Source organism: Amblyomma mixtum, chromosome 7 (genome assembly GCF_055824585.1).
Source record: "Amblyomma mixtum isolate Tamu chromosome 7, ASM5582458v1, whole genome shotgun sequence".
Classification (NCBI taxonomy): domain Eukaryota; kingdom Metazoa; phylum Arthropoda; class Arachnida; order Ixodida; family Ixodidae; genus Amblyomma; species Amblyomma mixtum.
In genome coordinates, this window is record NC_143018.1 from 19,881,846 (window position 1) to 19,901,652 (window position 19,807).

A 19,807-nucleotide genomic window follows, 5' to 3' on the forward strand; every position below is an offset into this window, starting at 1 on the left:
GAGGAGACACATCAAGACACAATTCTTGCGACGCACGGACGACCCCGAGCGGGATGCAGAAAAACTTGATGAAGAGGACGAGGGGGAGCGGGTTAGAAGCGCCGAAAAACGAAACCAAAGCGTCGACGAAGCCACGCGCAAAGAAAGAGTAAGAGAAACGAAGAGGGAGAGTAGACGTCTTAGAAGGTTTCGCGCCTCTCACCGCCGTTGCCTCAGCCGCTAAGGTGGCTCTCGCAGCGACGGAGGAGCGGCTCTCCCAGATTCGAGTCGGCGTCGGTGGAGAGTGGAGTGGTGGGTGCAACCAGCTCTCTTTCCTCCTCGTCCTCTTTCGTCCGGAGGGCGCACGGACGGCCCACGACTCCTCGTGCGCCAGTCAATCGCGACAGCGAACCCGACCACGCCGGTAGCCGCTAAGCTCGCGGCATCGTTTTTCGCTGTCCGCTGTCTTCGGCGGTCGCGTTGCTCTGTCTTTTTTTCGAGTGGCAATGGATGCATAACACCCGCTTCGCTCTATGGATGCTGCTTGGTGTCACCGACAAACGCTAACCTGCTCACAGCCGTTTTCGAAACAACCGACGACTGAACCGTTTGCGGAGTCTTCAGCCGTGGTGGGAGCAGTTCTCCAAGTGTCCCTGTCTATAGAAACCAGGCTACCACCGACCTCAGCATGTTCAACCATGAATGATTCGGATACAGCGTACACCTGCTTACTGCGCAACCAGTGCCTACTCACCACCTCTCCTGTGCTCGACTTGTGTTCGTGTTAAGCCGCGAGTCCCACACGGCCGACTACCGTTGTGGAGGAGGCGGAGTGACCAAACATCGTGCGCGTCTAATCGTGCGTCTAACAGTTGCACTTTCACCGCCTTCCCAGACAACGAAGAAGGCACCGGTGCATTCAGTGTTGAGTGTCAGTGTACGGTGGACGAGTGAAGAAGTGACCCGAAAAGCGTCCACTTTCGCTTCTGCCGGCACCGAGCGAGGACTTATGTGCTCAGCGCTGACGTAGCGCTTGCTGACAGCCAAGCGTTGACCAGTCAGCTTGCTGCACGGCTTCATTGTGTCTCTGAGACTGTCTGCTTTCTTTTTTAGAGAGAACGCAACGGCTCCAGGCGTGCACCGTAGAGCACACAAACGCGCACCCAAGAGGTCACGCTTCGCCGTCAACTTCGCCGTCGATCTCTGCCACTTTCGCTGGCGACTCACGTCGGTTTCGGTTGTCAGTTTTGTATCCACCGCTTTCCATCTTCGCCGCGAGCTTGCTTTTTCGGAGCCCCCCAAGCAGACGCCTGGATTGTGTGGTGCCGCCAGAAGCCAGTTTGTGTTTTTTTTTTTACTTGATCGGTTTTTCCTCTTTTGTGAGCCGTCTTCCGAGGGACCTCATCGATCACCGGGAGCATCGAACGCCGTCTTGCTGATTTCTCGGAGGCACCGGCTTAAGCGGTGAGTTTAGCTGCGGCTTTTAAACCCTTTAATCTCGTCCCAGTGGTGCTTCGCTGCGATTAAGCTGTCTTGCCTGCCTCTCGCACATGTTTGCGAATTTATTTTTTCTTGCATAGAGAAATGATCTTCTCCTTTACGCTAAAGCGAATGCGATTGGTTTGTTAATTTTGATCCATATATTGTCACCAGAGAGAGCAAAAAATGAATCAATAAGCAGCATGTTCAAAGCTGCTCGCAAGGTTTGTAAAACTACGCAAAAAAAGTGGTGTCTGTTTCTTTTGCGCAGTTTAAGCGTCCCTACCGAAGTCTCCCACCTATGGCTTTTCATTTTCTTGAACAATTTACCTGGAATAATTTTCCGAGTGCTCTTGTTTTACCTGATGCCTTTTTTTTCTGAAAAATTACTTAAATCCCTATCCTACGTGGCAAGAGTTAACTGGATGAGTTCATTTCACGTCTTGGTCCTTTAGGCAACTTCTTATTTGCAGACCGCTTCGAAATTTAACGCGTCAGCAGTCGTGTCGCCTGCCTTGACATTCATGAATGACTAGGGTAGTTCGTGTCGGCACGTTCCCCAGCACCGTAAAGAACGCTTATCAATTTCAAGGTTGCCTTCGTCATTACATAAGATGTTCCTGGTTGGCGCTGACTTTAGCGCTCCTAGACGCAATTATCGGTTCATGCGTAACGTTTGGTGTTCCTATATTCCTGTAGAATGCATTCAACTCATAATGCATACACTCTGGATCACACACTATAGAGTCGGGCCGCCGCGGTGGCTCAGCGGTTATGGTGCTCGGCTGCTGACCCGAAAGACGCGGGTTCGATCCCGGCCGCGGCGGCTGGAATTTCTTTGGAGGCCCGTGTACTGTGCGATGTCAGTGCACGTTAAGGAACCCCAGGTGGTCGAAATTTCCGGAGCCCTCCACTACGGCGTCTCTCATAGCCTCAGTCGCTTTGGGACGTTAAACCCCATAAACCAAACCAAACCACACTATAGAGTCCTCCGTCCTTCCGTCACAGACATACAACTTGTTGACATAGAAAGGTGTAGTATTTTTATTGTTTCTTTCTGCGGCGAGATGTCATAGAATATGAAAACAGGACATGTTATCCTGCTTTGAAAATTGGTTTTGGGGGAAATTCAATGCCGCAGTATTTGTCTCTCATCTCGGTGGACACCTGAACCGCGCCGTGAGGGAATGGATGAAGGAGGGAGTGAAAGAAGGAAGAAAGAGGCGCCGTAGTGGAGGTCGCATGTTTGTAAATCTGGCCAATATCGCTCCGTTGCGCTTACCGTATTTGTATGACCATGCGCTTACATGCATACATGCACCACGCGTGTGTGTGTGTGTGTGTGTCTGGTACTCGCTAACATTACTGGCTTTCCGGATGTGTAGTTATTCATAATAGCTCTCCCAGTCGCAGCCGCTTTATGGCCATTAATTGGTAACCAGATCCGTGCGGACAGTTCGAGCAGCGTAGTCAAAGAATCAATCCCGCGTGTAACCCTTCCGCATCGACGTGTACTGGAGTGTGCGCAGCGAATGCTTAGGACAGGCAACACAGACACAACGACGGAAAAAACAGAGGATAATAAAATAAAAGGACTGCCAGGAATAAGCCTTCGAGTAGTAATTGCGAGGTCATTCATCCGGTCCCCAGTAAAGACGAACCGGGGGCTACGTGTAGTAGTGCAACAGAACGGCGTAATGGAGATGTCATATTGCGCGCACCCTTGCGCATAACACCGATCCGAAATTGGCCCCACGCCCACTACTATACTCGCAAGGGGATGACCCCGATTAGGAAGCGCCGCCGTGTTTTTTTTCTCCTCTCCCTCCCTTCTCCCTCCTCCTACTCAGCACCGAAGGAGAGGAGGGAGGGAGGAAGACTGTTCGTGTTAATAGATGCAGTTCATGCATGGGGCCACGGCACGTTTTTTTGTTGTTGTTGTTTGTGACTTGAATACACGCCATGTGTCCTCTGCTATGCAAGGTCCAGTATACTTTTCTATGTGCAATTCAGTAAAGCCGAACTACCCTCGGCTTGACCTACATCCACATGATGCTTCAGGACATACTGAGTTCTCCCACAAGCTTTAGTGACCTCCTGTATTTACTGTATTGACATAAACACTGCATATGGGTCGTACGAGTGACATCCACCAGCAAGGAAAAGGAAGTACGGAAACTGCGCGGCTTACACTGATCTCTTCGCAGCTGGGTATAAAATCCGACCCAGATTTAGCAAATAATTGGCCTTATGACTGCTTCTGTGTTGGCCCGTTTTAACTGTAGCCAGAGCGTAAATGTCAACTCGTTCCTTCGGCTGGCGCCGGTAAGTCGGACTCTTCCTTCCCCTCATTCAGCTTCTTCTCGCACACTGCATCTCCGACACCCCTGTTTCCGCTTCCAAACTGAGCTGTACAATTATACGTCATTCCGACACACGGTACCCAAAAACGCCCCGTATTACCTCCTTCTTTCCTTCTTTTCTCAAAGCAGGCCGGCCCGTTGTACGAGCATTTGCTCCAGAAAAGTAGGACATGTGCTGTTTCGCCCTTCCTGTCCTTTATTTCTTTTTTGAGACCGCACGCACGTCGAAAGACATCGTCCTAAACGAGTATGTGCAGCTCGCCCACTGCTTGACTAGCGAATGAAGGCGCGGTTCTTCGGAATCGGGTTACCCATTTTCACTGACGTTTGCCAGTAGAACTCCGATTTCTTTCCTTCCTTCCTTCGTTTCTCTTTCTTCTTTCCTTTGTTTTCTTTCCTTCGTTCTTACTTTCTTTCCTTTTTCTTTCTTTCTTCATTTCGCTGTCCGTTCTTTCTTTCAGACCGAATGAAGCACCTGTCAGAAAAACGCTGCAACAGAGGCAGACATATTTAAATGAAGGTGGTGGTGGGGGTGATGTACGGCGTTTATCGTCCCAAAGTTACTCAGGCTATGAGGGACGCCGTAGTGAAGGGCTCTAGAAATTTCGACCACCTGGGGGTCTTTGACGTGTACTGACATCGCACAGCACACGGGCCTCTAGAATTTCACCTCCATCGATATTCGACCGCTGCGACCGGGGCCGAAGCCGAGTGTTTCCGGTCAGCAGTCGAGCACCATAACCGCCGAGTTTCATGCAGTTACCCAGAGGCGAAATTGGCGCTGCGATCATTCATTCACCGCGGCAATGCATGGAAGCGCGAACTTCGTATCTGGCGTGGTTAATAATTGGCCGAAAATTGGGTATTGAGCTGCCAAAGCTGGACTTTTCTTCGCCGCAAACGTTGAAAAAAGGGCCCCATCAGAGACTCTCTAATATTTATTTATTTATTATTTATTATTAGTACCTCAAATGCCCCTTGGTGTGGGGTATTACATGAGGGATGGGCATAATGTTCAAGTGAATAGTGGTTCGATGGCAGTCTTGAAGGAATGTGGGTCGGAGTGGTGCACAGCGTCGACAGGCAGTTTGTTCCAGTCCCGAGTGGTCTGAACAAAAAATGAACGAAGATGGGCTGTGGTCTGTGCTGGGGGCGGATAGACGGCTTTAGGATGGCTGATGCGGCTTGACTGTCGATGAAGTGGTAAGATTGCTGAAACATTGAGTGGCGTATGGTAGAACTTGTGATAAAGGCACAGCCTGAAGATGCAGCGTCGCTTTTCAGGATTAGTAAGATTAGCCCGTGATTTGAGTGCAGTGACACTGGAATGATAGGAGTAGTCTGAGAAAATAAACCTTGCAGCGCGATTTTGTAGAGCTTCGAGGGTGTTAGAAAGATTAGCTTGATGGGGATCCCAGACTGAGCATGCGTATTCTATTTTAGGTCTGATAAATGTAAGATAAGTAAGTGTTTTCACGGATGCAGAGGCTAGGCGCAAGTTTCGACGGAGGCAACCAACAGTGCGATTGGCTTCGTTAGTAATGTTCATTATATGCTCTGACCAGGTTAGTGTATCTGAAAGGGTGACGCCATGGTATTTGTAAGAGTGGACAGATGAGATTACCGAGCCACAAATGGTGTAACTTGATGCCTGATAGCTTTTCCGACGGTGAAAAGAAAGCAAAGACGTTTTCTTAGTGTTTAGGCACATTAACCATTTGCCGCACCAAGTTTCAATTCGTTTAAGGTCATCCTGTAAAATTCTAGAGTCAGAGGTGGTGTGGATGGTGCGATAAAGTACGCAGTCGTCTGCGAAAAGGCGGATGTTAGAGGATATGTTACTAGGCAGGTCATTAATATAAATTAGAAACAGCAATGGTCCGAGTACTGTACCTTGGGGGACTCCGGAGAGGACTGGAGAAAAAGACGAGGAGCGGTTGTTACCGTACACAAATTGCTTTCGGTTCGTAAGGAAATTAGAAATCCAATCTAATACAAGGGGGTTAATGCACAATCTTGATAGTTTAAGTAGTAGTCTCTGATGGAGAACTTTATCGAAGGCCTTTTCGAAATCTAAGAACAGCGCGTCTACAGGTATGTTCAGGTCTAGGTTAGAGCTTATGTCATTTATGAATGAAGCTAACTGTGTATCACATGAGAGGCCCTTGCGAAAGCCATGTTGTCTAGGATTGAAAAAATTGGTTTGGTTTATGGGGTTTAACGTCCCAAAGCGACTAAGACTATGAGAGACGCCGTAGTGGAGGGCTCCGGAAATTTCGACCACCTGGGGTTCTTTAACGTGCACTGACATCGCACAGTACACGGGCCTCGAATTTATCCTCCAAAGAAATTCAACCGCCGCGGCCGGGATCGAACCCGCGTCTTTCAGGTCAGCAGCCGAGCACCATAGCCACTGAGTCACCGCGGCGGCTGATTGAAAAAATTAACAGATATTAAAAATTTTACTATGTGAGAGTAGAGGACGTGTTCCATTACCTTGGAACAAACACTTGTTAGTGAAATGGGACGATAACTGGAACATAAATGTGAAAGACCTTTTTTCGGAACTGGAACTATTTTGCCCACTTTCCAGTCTTCCGGCACCACTCCTGATGACAATGACTGCTGAAAAATATTGCATAGGATCACACTTACAACAGTTTTTGTGCTTTTTAGTACTTTAGTGTTGATACCATCAACTCCGGATGAGGATGTTAGCTTTAGTGTTTCAATTATTTTGGCTATACCGGAGGCATTAAAAGTGATGTCGGACATGAATGAATGGTGGCACTGGGGAAAATCTGGTAAATTATGATCAGGTTCTTTTGTGAAAACAGAGCAAAATGCGGTGTTAAGTTCTTCGGCTGCTTGACTGTCTGGAATCGGACAATTCTGGCTGTCGTACAGTTTTAATGGCTGAGAGCGCTTTGGGTTAATCGTATTCCAGAATTTTTTAGGATTAGTTTTTATCATGTTCGGAAGAATTTCAGAATAAAAATGACGCTTTGTTTTGTTAGCTTGTGATTCGAATTCCTTTTCTGCAGCGTAATACTTTTGCCAGGTGCACTGCGTGTTAGTTCGTTTAGCAGAGCGAAAAAGTCTTTTCTTTTTATTATTGATGCGTTTGAGCGCATGATTGAACCATGGTGATGACTGTTTTTCTGTTACAGTGATAGTGGGTATGTATGTTAGTACCAGGTCACGTATTTTATTCTTGAACAGCAACCAGTTAGTTTCTACGGAGCGTATCGAAAAGTCACGAAGAAGCCTAATAGCTTAGAGACTTGCGACCGTTAAGGCCACAATTCATTTTCCCGTTATAATCAATGCTCTTCGACATATTTTAGCGTAAACAGCGGCGCAGCTACGAATCCGCTACAAAATCCACATTTAAAAAAAATTCGCAAAGCTTTAGAGCTGTTCGTTCTGCCCAGAGTAATCTTAACAACCTCTACTGTTTATATCATAAAGTTAACAAACTGAGCAAGAATGGTGGTACTATTATGTTCGTCATCTCCACAGTCGGGCTGTGCGCGTTGGCAACTATTACGGCAGCGCCTTTTGATAGCCAACCATTACTCTGAGGACCTAACAGAGAGCGTACTAACCTCGCAATAACTCCTCCAACCATATAATTCTAAACAATCGCATATTAGCCACTGCAGACAGCATTTCTGCAGGCTTTCTGCGACGAGGACGTTCTGAAGTGCAAAAATATTCTCTTTAAACACACTGGTCCCTTACTGTAACGGAGACTGAAACGTAGCAGGGGGCAGCAGAGAGTCAGATGGGCGGATGAGATTAGGAAGCTTGCGGAGATAAAGACACCGCAGCAGGCACAGGACAGGGCTAATTAGAGGGATATGGAAAAGGGGCTTGTCCTAATGCAGTTTGGCTGATCATTATGAAGATTGTATTAAAATAATGACGAAACGCTCCTGTTCAAGAAGCGAGTCGTAGATCTTGCGTGTCTTTTTGTGCATGCAGACTTGGAAGTATACACGGTTACACACAGCAGACACAGGGTTAGCGCAACCCTCTCTCCGCGATCTACCCCCCCCCCCCCCCCCCAAAAAAAAATGCACTAGCGCCTCAAAATGGCCGATGTCGTGACCTTGCTGAATATACTTTACATAGTGGCTTCCTCAAAGCCGCCACTGTGCGGGTTGTGTTTTCCAGGGTACATACAAACACGCTCGCACGCGCTTCCGTCGTCTGCAGCTCCACTGCGACCGCCCGAGAAGAATCGGGACGCGCTCTAGCGGCCCTAATGGCGAACTCGCGCTGCGTAATTGCCGCCCGCAAATACGGGACCGCAAAACGAAGAAAAAGGGATGGCCAGGTCTGCTTCTCCGACCCGAATCCGGCTTCCATGTTTGCCAGGAAAAAGCGGAAAACCCTCTCCAGCGCCGCATTCGTGAGCACCCTGGTCTTCTTCCGTTAGGCGGCGCGCGTTCAGCGGCGAGGTCCGAAGGCGTGTGTTTATGTATTCTTGGGGCTTGGCTGCTTTGTCACCGTTCTTTCTTAATCTGTTCTTTTTTTGCGGCTTAAGGATTACCGTCGAAGTCTCGTTAGAGGCTTCGGTTCCCGGTTTCTCCGCCGTCATCGTAATTTTTCGCTTTCCGCAGATCTCATTGTGTGCAAGACTTTCCATTGTATGTACCATCCGGAATTGTTCAATCTGTAGACATACAACTGCTCTACACAGCCGTCTTGACAGCATCGGGTTTGATCTAAGAGACGCAGTCACTTCCGCTTCCCCTATCGAAATTCGGCGGTAATTTGCTGGCAACCAGAGCGTCGTGGTATTTGCTGCATTTTTTATTTTCGTTTTCGTTGACGTGACCGCTGTATAAGGGAACATTTTTTGTTGCTTTATGGCGTCGTTGTAGTAGTGACAGTGGTATACCGCTAAAATTACGTCTCTCAAAAGAATCACGCGACATGCTTTGGAAAACGAGAATAGAGCATTGCAGGGTTCACTGCGGACAAGTGAAAACTTTTCCTGCATGACGACAGCTTGTAGTTGGGCTACCTATCGCAGATTATAAAAGCCTGTCAACTATTTTCAGGTGATTACGGCAGTGCATATTGCTGCCATTTTGTCGGCGCTTGGGAGGTGAAAATCTTAGAGCTCTTTTTATCCCTTTTGCACTGGTTTCAGGGAAGCTTTCACGCAGCTATTACATCCTGAGAAAATTCGGTAAAGAAACAAAAGATTTGGGGATGTAGGGTAATGGTACGTCAACAGATTGGGTACAGATCGGAGAAAACACATAATTGTGAGAGTAAAGCAAATGATTTGCGGTCTCTTTGAAGCATTCCGTCAACTTTTCGCATGAAGTTTGATTTCTCAACGAGAATGAATACGAAATAGAGCCGCTTGTAATAAAAAAAAAATACTTTAGCATGCAACGCTGCTTTCCCTGCGACGTGTGAGGAAAGTAACGGTCACTGATATCTGTGTAGGCAAGCATGGCGTGTGCTTGATTCCTCTTCGAAAAGTTAGATGCGTACAGCTCCGACAGCGGAAAGGCCTTGCTATTCAATGGCCGAGAGATCTTTGCATTTGTTTTGTATCCAATAAGAGTACTTCAACTCATTGTTTCCGTAGCCACTCCCTGAAGTTCTCTTCGAACATCGAGGTTTTGCGGAAAGACGGGGATGCAATCCCATAAGGATAAGGATGAATTCGTCTGTATACGGGGATGAACAGCAGCTAAAATTGACTGGATATACCGCCTCAGAAATGTTGACGTTTCGCTCTCATAAACATGGCAGATACTCAAGATAAGGATTGGATAGGCAGCTGAGAATTCGAATACTGGGCGCAGATTACAGATAAAATGTGAAAGCAAAAATTTGCATGCGAAACTGGAACATGAATTAGCAAAAGGCAGCCTAAAAAACGTACATCGTGCATTCAGAATGAGAAAAGTAAACAGTATGCAGGAAAAGAAAACATAACATCTGTTGTGTTTTTTCAAAACGCTATCACTGTCTGCACAGCGGTGCAATAATGATGCGGTGATTATGCTCCTCTGTGGCTTCTCCAGTTGGGGGTGATGATGATTATACAGAGAGAAATACCACACTCTCGCCGTCGCCTGCTTATCCTGTCTAACACATAAATGCGTCTATACTTTTAGCAGAGTGGGCATTATTGCTCCCTTGATTCCACACTCTCAGTTTCTTCTTCGTACTATATCTACCATGCAAATACTTCCAACAGACTGAACGTTGGCCACGCCACAGATCGGCACGCCACGTGACCATCCTCCCTGTTACGTAGTCAATGTAGCATTCAGGCGAATACCTCTTTGAGTGACTACTTCAGTCCTCCCGTCGTTATACAAGGTCACCGACGTCTAAAAAGGTCCCAAGGAGGCCGTCGGGGTGATTTCTTGAAAGTTCGGACGGCGCGAAAACAACAAAGACAAAGGAGACACGAAGACAACAGGACGGGCGCCAGTTGCAAGTTGGCGCCCGTCCTGTTGTCTTCGTGTCTCCTTTGTCTTTGTTGTTTTCGCGCCGTCCGAACTTTCAAGATATGAACCAACTAGCCCAAATCAAAGTACTTCTTGGGGTGATTTCGGATCGGCACCATTTCGCCGATACGACCCGCACCGGCCACGGTTCGATGAACGTTGACCGCGCACACCGCAGCAGACAATGCACCAAAAGCCGCCAGCTGCTTCCTCCTCCGAGCAATGAATGGCCGCTGTAATACAACAGGCCGCACCACAGTACACCCCTCTCGCGCTGGCCACAAAGGGGTTCCACACGGTCTCACTGTTGTCGTTGGATTCGGGCTCTCGGGACGTCGACTGCGTGTTACATTGTCTCGCTGGCCGTTACAGCATCTTCACTTTCGCGCCACTCGTCCCATATGCCTCGTTTTCTTTTTACTGTCTATTCTCGCGCTATGCCAGCTTTCATTTTTAGTTGTCCCTTCGCTGCGTTCTGCCCGTACATAGCTGGCTGCGGTTCTCCCGCATCTATTACGGGCTCTGCACGCACCATTAGCTTACCCTCGTTTTGACCCGTATCTCTTCTTACGTGACGCAGTTGATCCGTTACGACATTGTTCTAAGAGACGTGCCAACCTTGGCGGTTGGCTGGAAAACTTGAGTTTTTGTAACAGAGGCGAAAACCTGCATTACTAATTCTGTTGCTCACGGCTTGATTTGTTCGCTTTCTTTTTTTTTCTACACTTGTTGCGTATTCTCGCCGATTAAAAAAACCCGCAATTTCGTTAACAGCACATATGCCATCAAAGTTGATTACTTGCAGAACAGCGAGGAGATCGGGGATTATCTGAATAACGGGGACTAGAAATCATGACGTTCGTCTCTCCGTTCATACCTTGACTGCAGGAGCGAAGCATTCTGCCCTTGTGACCTGCACACGCCTGCCTCTCCCGCCAGTTAGTCTTTTCTCCGACCAAATGTCTTCTTTGGGGAGCCAACGGTCGCCGTTACTCCCGAACGGACTAAAAACGCTTTACGCATATTCTAAGGAAGATCACGAAGTACAGAGGGCAAAACACATGTCTAGAACAACCGAACTAAGTGTTCCGCAGCTCCCAAAGCCGCTGCGACCAAGAAGGCAAAAAATGGCGATGAAATGCTGTGAGTTTAACTGCACATGTTTACATCCGGACCATTTTTAACCAAATCGTATCGCTAGTTATCACGTGTTCAGCCAGAAACCCGCTCAGAACGTGTTCTAGACATGCGTTTTGCCCTCTGTACTCCTGTGGAGCACGATTACTCAGCTCTAGCTTTCTCCCTTCTTAGTCTCGACCACGGCTATATCTTTGAAAGATTTATTTCTCCACGTATTGTCCGCTACTAATTGTTGCGAAAAAAAGAGAAAAACTTGCGGTGAGACCTCCTAAAGGCTGGCAAGTCAATCCTGCCTACTACATTCCCTCTTAAGCTATGTGCTTCACTCATGTTGAATTTGCTACAATGCCCCACCTCCTGTGCAATGAAAAAGCCCTAAAAAAAATGAAATGAAGTGAAATGAAATGGTCAAATAAAACCTACGATCACAAAATTTTCACACGCAACACAAGACAACGAATTTATTAGAGGCTTTAAAAACAGACAAAAAACTTGTAAAGTGCAGGGTTACTCCCGTTCTACTCATATTAAGCAAATGACATGTATTCAAGAAAAGTGCCATTGCCATCCATAAAGTCTATTACCGTGCATCGTGGGACACGTGTCAAAGCAAGATCACACGTGATCTAATTTTCATGATCTCGGTGCACGCGAATGCAAAGGGAAATTAAATAAGCACAGACCAACCGCCGGGTAGCTTTGCCGACTTCACCAAGCCCTGGCCACGAGACACTCTGTTACGAATGTGGGTAAGAGGTTAACTAATAGAGCTAAAACACCTGCAAAAATGACATGTCATTCACCCTTTAAAAAATCTCGAGGTTCTGCCTTCCTTCCGCTGATTTGCTACTCCGAAAACTCAGTATACATCCTACCCCACCACCACCTGTTTCTTTCCTCTTCAGTACTCTCTGGCTACCCAACTGCACTTGTTAGAAACATTTGAAGAGCCCCCTGAAGAATGCAGTGGACTCGCGGACACACCACAGGGAACACTGCATCGGCTACTGGAAGACACAACCAGTGGGCGCTAAAAGAAGAACACACAAAAATTCACCGCGAATGCACTGAAACAGAAACTAAAGGAAAGAATGTAGAACCCATAAGACCGTGAATCCAGCTCGCTTGCAAACAAGCAGCAGCCGGCATCGAGGCGATTTCTTCGACGCCAGCATTCTTGTGGACTTGGTCGGCTTTTCTTTTCTCTTTGAGCTTTTTCCCTGAGCCGATCGGCGCGTGTGATTCGATCCGTTTCCGCTTGGCCGGCCACCCAGCACGCGTACACACACACGCAGAGAGCCAGAGGAGGGAAGGCCCCCCGCGCACTGGTCACCCAGATTCCACGCCGGACGCCGCAGTCCCCCCCCCATTGTTCCTCCCTTGTCGTCACCGCAGAAGTTCTTCGGGGCAGGGCTGTTGCTGCCGTTTTGGCGCAGCCGCCGGAAGCACAGCGCGGCGACGTTTTCGAGAACGGCATGCTCGTAGTGGCGACGATGCGAGGAACAGAGCCGTAGCTCTGAAGTGCACTGTCGATCGCTGTCCTGTCTGAACCATGCTCTCGATTTTAACGAAACGCAGCTCTGTACTACTCGCCGTGGTGGATTAGTGGTTAGGACAGTCGCCTGCTGAGCACGAGGAGGTTGGAACAAACCTTGGCCGAGGCGGCCGCGTTTTTCCTTAGTTTCAATATATAGTTTGTATCATAGGGGTTTAACGTCCCAAAGTGACTCAGGCTATGAGGGACGCCCTAGTGAAGGGCTCCGAAAATTTCGACCACCTGGGGTTCTTCAACGTGCACTGTAATCGCACACGGGCCTCTAGAATTTCACCTCCTTCGAAATTCGACCACCGCGGCCGGGGTCTCAGTGTCCCTGGAACTGAAGAACCTTAGATGAAGGTAAAATTCAAAAGACACCGATATGCTGTGTGATGTCAGAGCACGTTAAAGAACTCCAGCGGCTCGAAATTAATCCCGAGCCACCTCTACTGCGCCTCTTTCTTCCTCTTCCTTGTTTTCACTCTCTTTCATACCTTCCCTTCACGGTGTGACTGAGGTGGCCCAAGAGAGTGAGACGGCTACTGCAATTTTCGTAAGCAATTTACCACAATGTATGTGTGCATCTCCCAGGCGCCCGCAAGCCAGTCAGATAGGCTCACGCGTAGCTCTCACTGCACTGTCATCATGACAGGACACAGTGGATAGTCATATCGTGTGCAATAAACAATTTGATACAAGTAATCACTGACATTCATCTCCGTTGCTCAGCATAAGCCAATATGTTCCGCACACTACGGCTTTCAGCACAGGGTTTTCGAAGTTTTCTTTCTCTAGATTCCCAGTGGGGTGACCGCTTTCAAAAAGGCGCATGATGAAATATTGTCGGCTCAAAAACTGCTGCAGTGACGCTTCAACGCGGATACAGGCCAGCTATAAAACGATGCAAGTGCAAGCGTGATGTGCTGAACATGGCGGCCGCCACCTTGGCGCCCGCGTCCACTCATTACCACGGTCACGCCACCTAATAAGGAGAAATTACGGGCTCCCTCAAGCATGAATGCGTGCGCTATAGTAATCGCCGCGCGCGCCGCTAAGCAGGGACGAACGGTGAGGCGCCGACACCAGGGGGAGCTATAGGCTTGCTGAGCGCGTGCGCGCAGCAAGAAACAATGGGCCGAGGAAGCGCTAGAACGAACCTGCTATCTCGAGCGCTCTACCCTCTCTCTATGTGTGTATGCTCAGGATGGACCACAGCGCGTGCTACTTTTTCCTCGATGCCGACCTCCATTTCTCGGCTCCGAAGCCCGCTGCAATTGCTAAGCGGCCTTGCGAAATGCCGCTGCGTTGTGGATGTACGCCCTCACGCCACTTGCTCGCTCCCATATCCGTTATTCTTTGTTACCGCCTGCATTCGTTTCTTCTGTTCGCTGCGTGCGTTATTTCTCTCCTGCTTCCACAATTAGCTGCAGGAACGCCGGCACGGGAAAGTTTGATATCTGCGAGGGAACAGCGCACAGAGATGCTTAAATGCGTGGCATTAACAAAATATATGGCTACAGGAGGGCGAAAGCAAGCGTTAGCAGAATTCTACAGCCTACCTCACGCGGCAGAGACATCAATTTATTTCACTTGCCAGAGTGACACACACTACACTAAATTACAGAAATGCAGAAGGCTTGAGCTACGGAGGCTTGAAACAGTTCCCTGTTTAAATTATGAAGATTGTAGCGAATTGACGCTACCGCCGGCAACGCTTAGATATTTGTGCAACGTACACCATCCCCGACTGCGCAGGGCTTAAGAGCTAGAACTGCTGGTCAGATGGAAACTCAGATCGGAAAATAAATCATGTTTTTGCCGCCCGGTCGAATTTCGATCAAGGTGAAATTCCAGAGGCCCGTGTACTGTGCGATGTCAGAGCACGTTAAAGAAACCGAGGTGGTCGAAATTTCCGGAGCCCTTCACTACGGCGTCTCTGATAGCCTGAGCCGCTTTGGGACGTTGAAGTCCCGTAAACCGTACACCAAGCATACGCACACGTCAGCACACATGCACACACTGGCACGCACATAAACGTACTGCCATTTCGATGGAGGCGAAATTCCAGAGGCCCGTGTACTGTGCGATGTCAGTGCACGTTAAAGAACCCCAAGTAGTCTAAATTTCCGGAGCCCTCCACTACGGCGACCCTCATAGCCTGAGTCGCTTTGGGACGTTAAACCCGCAGAAACTATAAACCATGTACAGTCGGGGACAAAAGTCTCCGGACCACGGGTTCCTCTAACGAAGCCGATAGCTCTGCTATTATTCGGCGGCTGGAGACCACACTTGTGGAGGTAAAAGTTAAATTTTTGTTCTTTCATCTCCACAAGTGCGGTCTCCAGCCGCTGTCTGATAGTAGAGCTATAAGCTTTGTTTGAGGAACACGTGGTCCGGAGACTTTTGTCCCCGACTGTACATCTTTTCTTTTCCCACTTCCTGTTAAGGTACTGATGCTTTCATGTACTGAGTAGAATTTATCTGTATACCGTTTTGTTCGTTGGGTCGGAGTTGTTCTATAAATTAATTACAGTATGTCGGGTTTAACGTTGCGAAAGTACGCTTGGGCTGTATGAGTTGCGGCATAGTGCCGTGGTTTTGACCACCTGGCGTTCTTTGAACGTGCGCTGTAATCGCACAGCGCACGGGGGCTTTTCAAATTCTGCGCCACCTCAATGCACGGTCAAGGCCGGGATTTTATCTCGCAACTCCCTTTTGAAATCTATCGCAGATTAATTTTCTTTAACCATATCCTATTCAATGGAATGAAAGGAAAGGCGAGAACAGACGCGGAGGCATGGCTTCCGAACTCCCCGGTCAATGAGAAAATGCTGACCCGCATAGCAAATGTCGTCGTTGAGTACGACCGCAATCCTGACATATGGGAACGGCATGGAGAGTAGATCGCGCACAGGAGGAGCTGCGATCGCCAGCGGTGACATAATTGACGTAACGTATTGTGGTACGTGGGAACAGACTGACAGTCGCCGCCTGTGGGCTGCGTTTGCTGTATCGCGACGTCATCGCTCTACCGAACGCCGACGGCACAGTGCGGCCATTCTTGCTGGTGGCTGGACATAAATGCAGAGAGCGAGAAAAAGGGAAAAACATTGCGCCATCTTTTCCATTTCTCATTGCTCAAGCACTGCCAACTGATTAGGACATTGGCCTCGTTATCGAAACTATGATATCAACTCTGCACAGAAGAGTGCGTTATGGCAATGAACCAACGTTTCGACGACGTTTCGTCTTTGGACAATGAGAGGACAAGTTCTCTCGTCTCAACGTTGGCTATACCAGGACAAGGCAGTGTCCTATGATTTGGTTTGGTTTATGGGGCTTAACGTCCCAAAGCGACTAAGGCTATGAGAGACGCCGTAGTGGAGGGCCCCGGAAATTTCGACCACCTCCGGAGCCCTCCACTACGGCGTCTCTCATAGCCTTAGTCGCTTTGGGACGTTAAACCCCTATGAGTAAACTGACACTGGCTGTTTGGCCAAATATTTTTGTTGTTAGTTAACGCAGTCAAGATGGAAAGCTGGGATAGTTGGTCGTTCACCATATTATAAAAATATTAGCACTTCAGACAGAGACCCAGAAAATAGAAGGACAGGACGCGTCCAGTTTTCTTGTATTTCTTGGTCTCCGTCTGAAGCGACAGTCTTTGATAACATGGTTATTCAACGCAGTTTCTCTCGCCTGATCTCTTGACCTGTTTTTAACCCATTCCCTGCATTTATACCAGAGAATAAAACACCTTTCTTGCGGCTGCTGCCTTTTTGTAAAGTTTGGTGAGATGGCTCGGTGGTAATGAATAGCTGTGTGTGCGCGCAAATTGGGATTGGCAGGCAAACCCATGTCTGGTACAGCGGGCGCTGGCAATATCTGAAAGACCGGCATAAATAACCTAGAGTAGGGAAAATTAATTTGATCATCAAAGAGGAGAAATTACATATCCATGCATGCAAACCACAAGATAAGGACTTTCTCAGTTTTACCACCGCACCAGTTAACGGTGTGAGCCGCTCAGTCTCTGTGCTCTGGTAACCTTCGCCACCAAGCATATCTTAGCCCTAAAAAAAAAAAAAAAATAGCTGACGCGGAGGATGTAATGGGGGTTCAGCATTCTGAAAACACCCTCTACCAGCTCTTAGAAGCGTCTTCCTCTTCGCGGGAACTCCGCGCACACAAGTTACACGTGCGCCCTGCATCCATTTAGGGCGGCTACCCGCATAACCAGCTATCCGGAACGCCACCGACTTGCCTCCACGGAGCCAAATAAAATATAATACATGCAAGAAGTATATGTACACTCGCTCGTGTGTGCACTGTGTCGACCCCCTGCCTGCTACGTATGCAACTAGACACGCTTCAGAAGCTGCAACAACGATAGGAGAAGTTCCCGGGAGTCTCTCCTTCCTTAGAGGCCTATGTTTTTTTTTTCTTCTTTATCTTCCTTTCACTTCATTTTTGAATTCATCGCTGTGGGAGCCACGGTCCCACGTATTTTTCTCGCACGCCATGGGGTTCTGGTTAAGAAGAGAGAGCTAATTCGTAACACTGCGCGCTTTAGGGCTAGCTGCGTATGCTCTGTAAGGAGGTGTCCTCGTAGAACGGAGAACTCCCGCCCTTTGCTGCAATCACTATTTCTATTTTTTTTTTCCTGAGAAGTGTTTGTTTTTAGCACATCACTATTCCTATAATAAATTAGACTATACGAAAGTAAGAAGGGAATGAGCTGCCCTCTACTAAATTGCAAGAAAAATGACTGTTCTAGCAAATGAATACACGGCACGTACAGGGTTGGTCAAAAGTTCCCAGGCCACAAGGTCTGCTTTTGAGCAGTATAGACAGGCAGTTAAGACATTCGCATAAGTTCAAAATACTTTTAGAAGGTAAAAGAAGTACGGTTAGAACCTCTGACAACCTTAATAACTTATCAGCATCTTATATGCCAGGATATACCGAAGAAATTCAGACCTTGTGACCTGGGAACTTTTGAGCAGCCCTGTATATACAGGAGCATATAATGCTTAAAACTGGCACTGAGGAGCTCAGTTAAGTGATAGCAACGGGCAAGAGCTCCTGAAATTTTGCCAGCTGCGATTCGGCGGCATTGTGTGAGGGCAAGCCATTCCACTCCGTAATGGTGTGTAATGAAAGTGTACTCCGTAATGAAGGTGTGCACATAAAAGGTTCAAAAAAGGATCAACCATAATATCACCGGGTGATAGATAAACCAAAAGTAGAGGCGCAGAAAACAGACACTGCTCGCGAAAATAATTTTTTTTTTTTAACACGACTCGAGGACGCAAAGAGCTTAAGAGCACAACATGCATATTAGTATGCCCGTGAGGGAATAAGCGGTTTCGACCTAAAAGCAGCGCAACCCAGATTTCGACCACGCGTACCGTTCTAGGACGATCCCAGTAAAGTTCCTCGCGGGGAGGTTCGCTCTACGTTGCTCTATTGCTTTCCGAATCGCGGCGGGACAACCGCTTTAGGTGCACGGATCTGGTTCGTAACGTGAGACCAGAGAGCGCGCAAGCGAGCTCCTTGAGAGCTCTCCACACCGTACTTGGAGGCTTTTAATGGAAGAAGCGCGGCTCCACTGCGTTGCATGAGGGCCGAAGCCGCTCCGTTCAGGGTCGCTTCATTTCGAGGCAAGCCGCGATGCGATGCGATGCGCGCCCGAGTTTGTTCGCCGGAGCGCACCGCTATCTAGTCTTCTTCCATTTCAGCTCTGTCAGTTGCAAATAGGGTGAGGAGAAAAGTGCCACATCTGCGCGAGCCCAGCTTGATCCAATTTACAGGAGTTAAAAGAACGAGACGGCGGATTGAGTATACGGCTCCAGTCTCAGTGTATGTAACCAGGCGCATTTCAGCGAACCTGAAATCGCGTCTCAGCTCCATCAGTATCAAGAAGGCATGTTTGCGTTTTGCAAAACGGCGCTTCGGAGATTTAACATTGGGCCGGAATTCGTGGCAAAACGCGAACTCCGTGTATGGGAGCGTGTCGCGTGCAACTTGAGAGCCCGAATAACGTTAGGCCCTGTTGAACGCGCCTCGGTTAGGTAGGCTTGCAACAGCGGCAGTTTTCGCACTTCTTTTTCAACGTCGTGAAACATATAGCGGACGATGGCCGCGGCCTACATTCGAGTCATGTCAAGCCCGTGTAAACATGGTATGTGCTTCTCAAAGCTTACTCGTGACCTATCGCCAGTGATTAGTTGTTTCTCTCAAAAAAATTTAGTTTTCTTGAAGTCTGTTTGGGCAGATGCATCAAATCTTATGGGGCGCTTTGTGTCGTTTGTATTTTGTCTTTTTATTCCCTTTCTGCCTTGGTCTAGCTAATATTGATTGTTGCAAAGGCGCGCGCATCTTTGCATCGAGCAATCATAGGCGTGCGAGGTGGAGAGTCATTCGGGACTACAGAGCACGCTTTACTCCGAACAAAATCTCTCACGACAGTTTCAGTGTAAAAGGTAGCAGGAACCTTGGAACACAAAGTTCCTAAAGTAAGCTGGGATGATGCTCTGCGGTAGCTCGCCTGAACTTTTGTATTCATTCCAAGCGGTGCTTAAGCTTCAAAGATGCGCTGAGCGCTGTTTAAAGCAGCCTGTCTTGAAATGAGAAGAGCAGATCAGCTGCATGCAATCCACTGCCGACGCAGAGTTGGAGAGTCTAAAACGTTCCACACAAAAAAATAGAAAAAGAGTCCTGCTGGGAGCTCTTGTCTGCCTTGTGATAGACTCGGGCAGCTAAGACTACGTAGTTGAGCAGGATGTTTGGTCTAAAATGCTAGAGCATTCATTTAGACA

General features: G+C 48.2%; 1 protein-coding gene across 1 annotated transcript in view; it reads left to right on the forward strand.

The window, feature by feature from the left end:
* The first annotated feature begins 390 nt into the window (after positions 1–390).
* Positions 391–19,807, forward strand: part of LOC149335154 (uncharacterized) — an 84,074-nt gene continuing 64,657 nt past the window's right edge. Inside the window, exon 1 of the mRNA XM_089551821.1 lies at positions 391–1,443. The gene's annotated coding sequence lies outside the window, so the exon portion shown is untranslated. The remainder of the gene's footprint in view (positions 1,444–19,807) is intronic.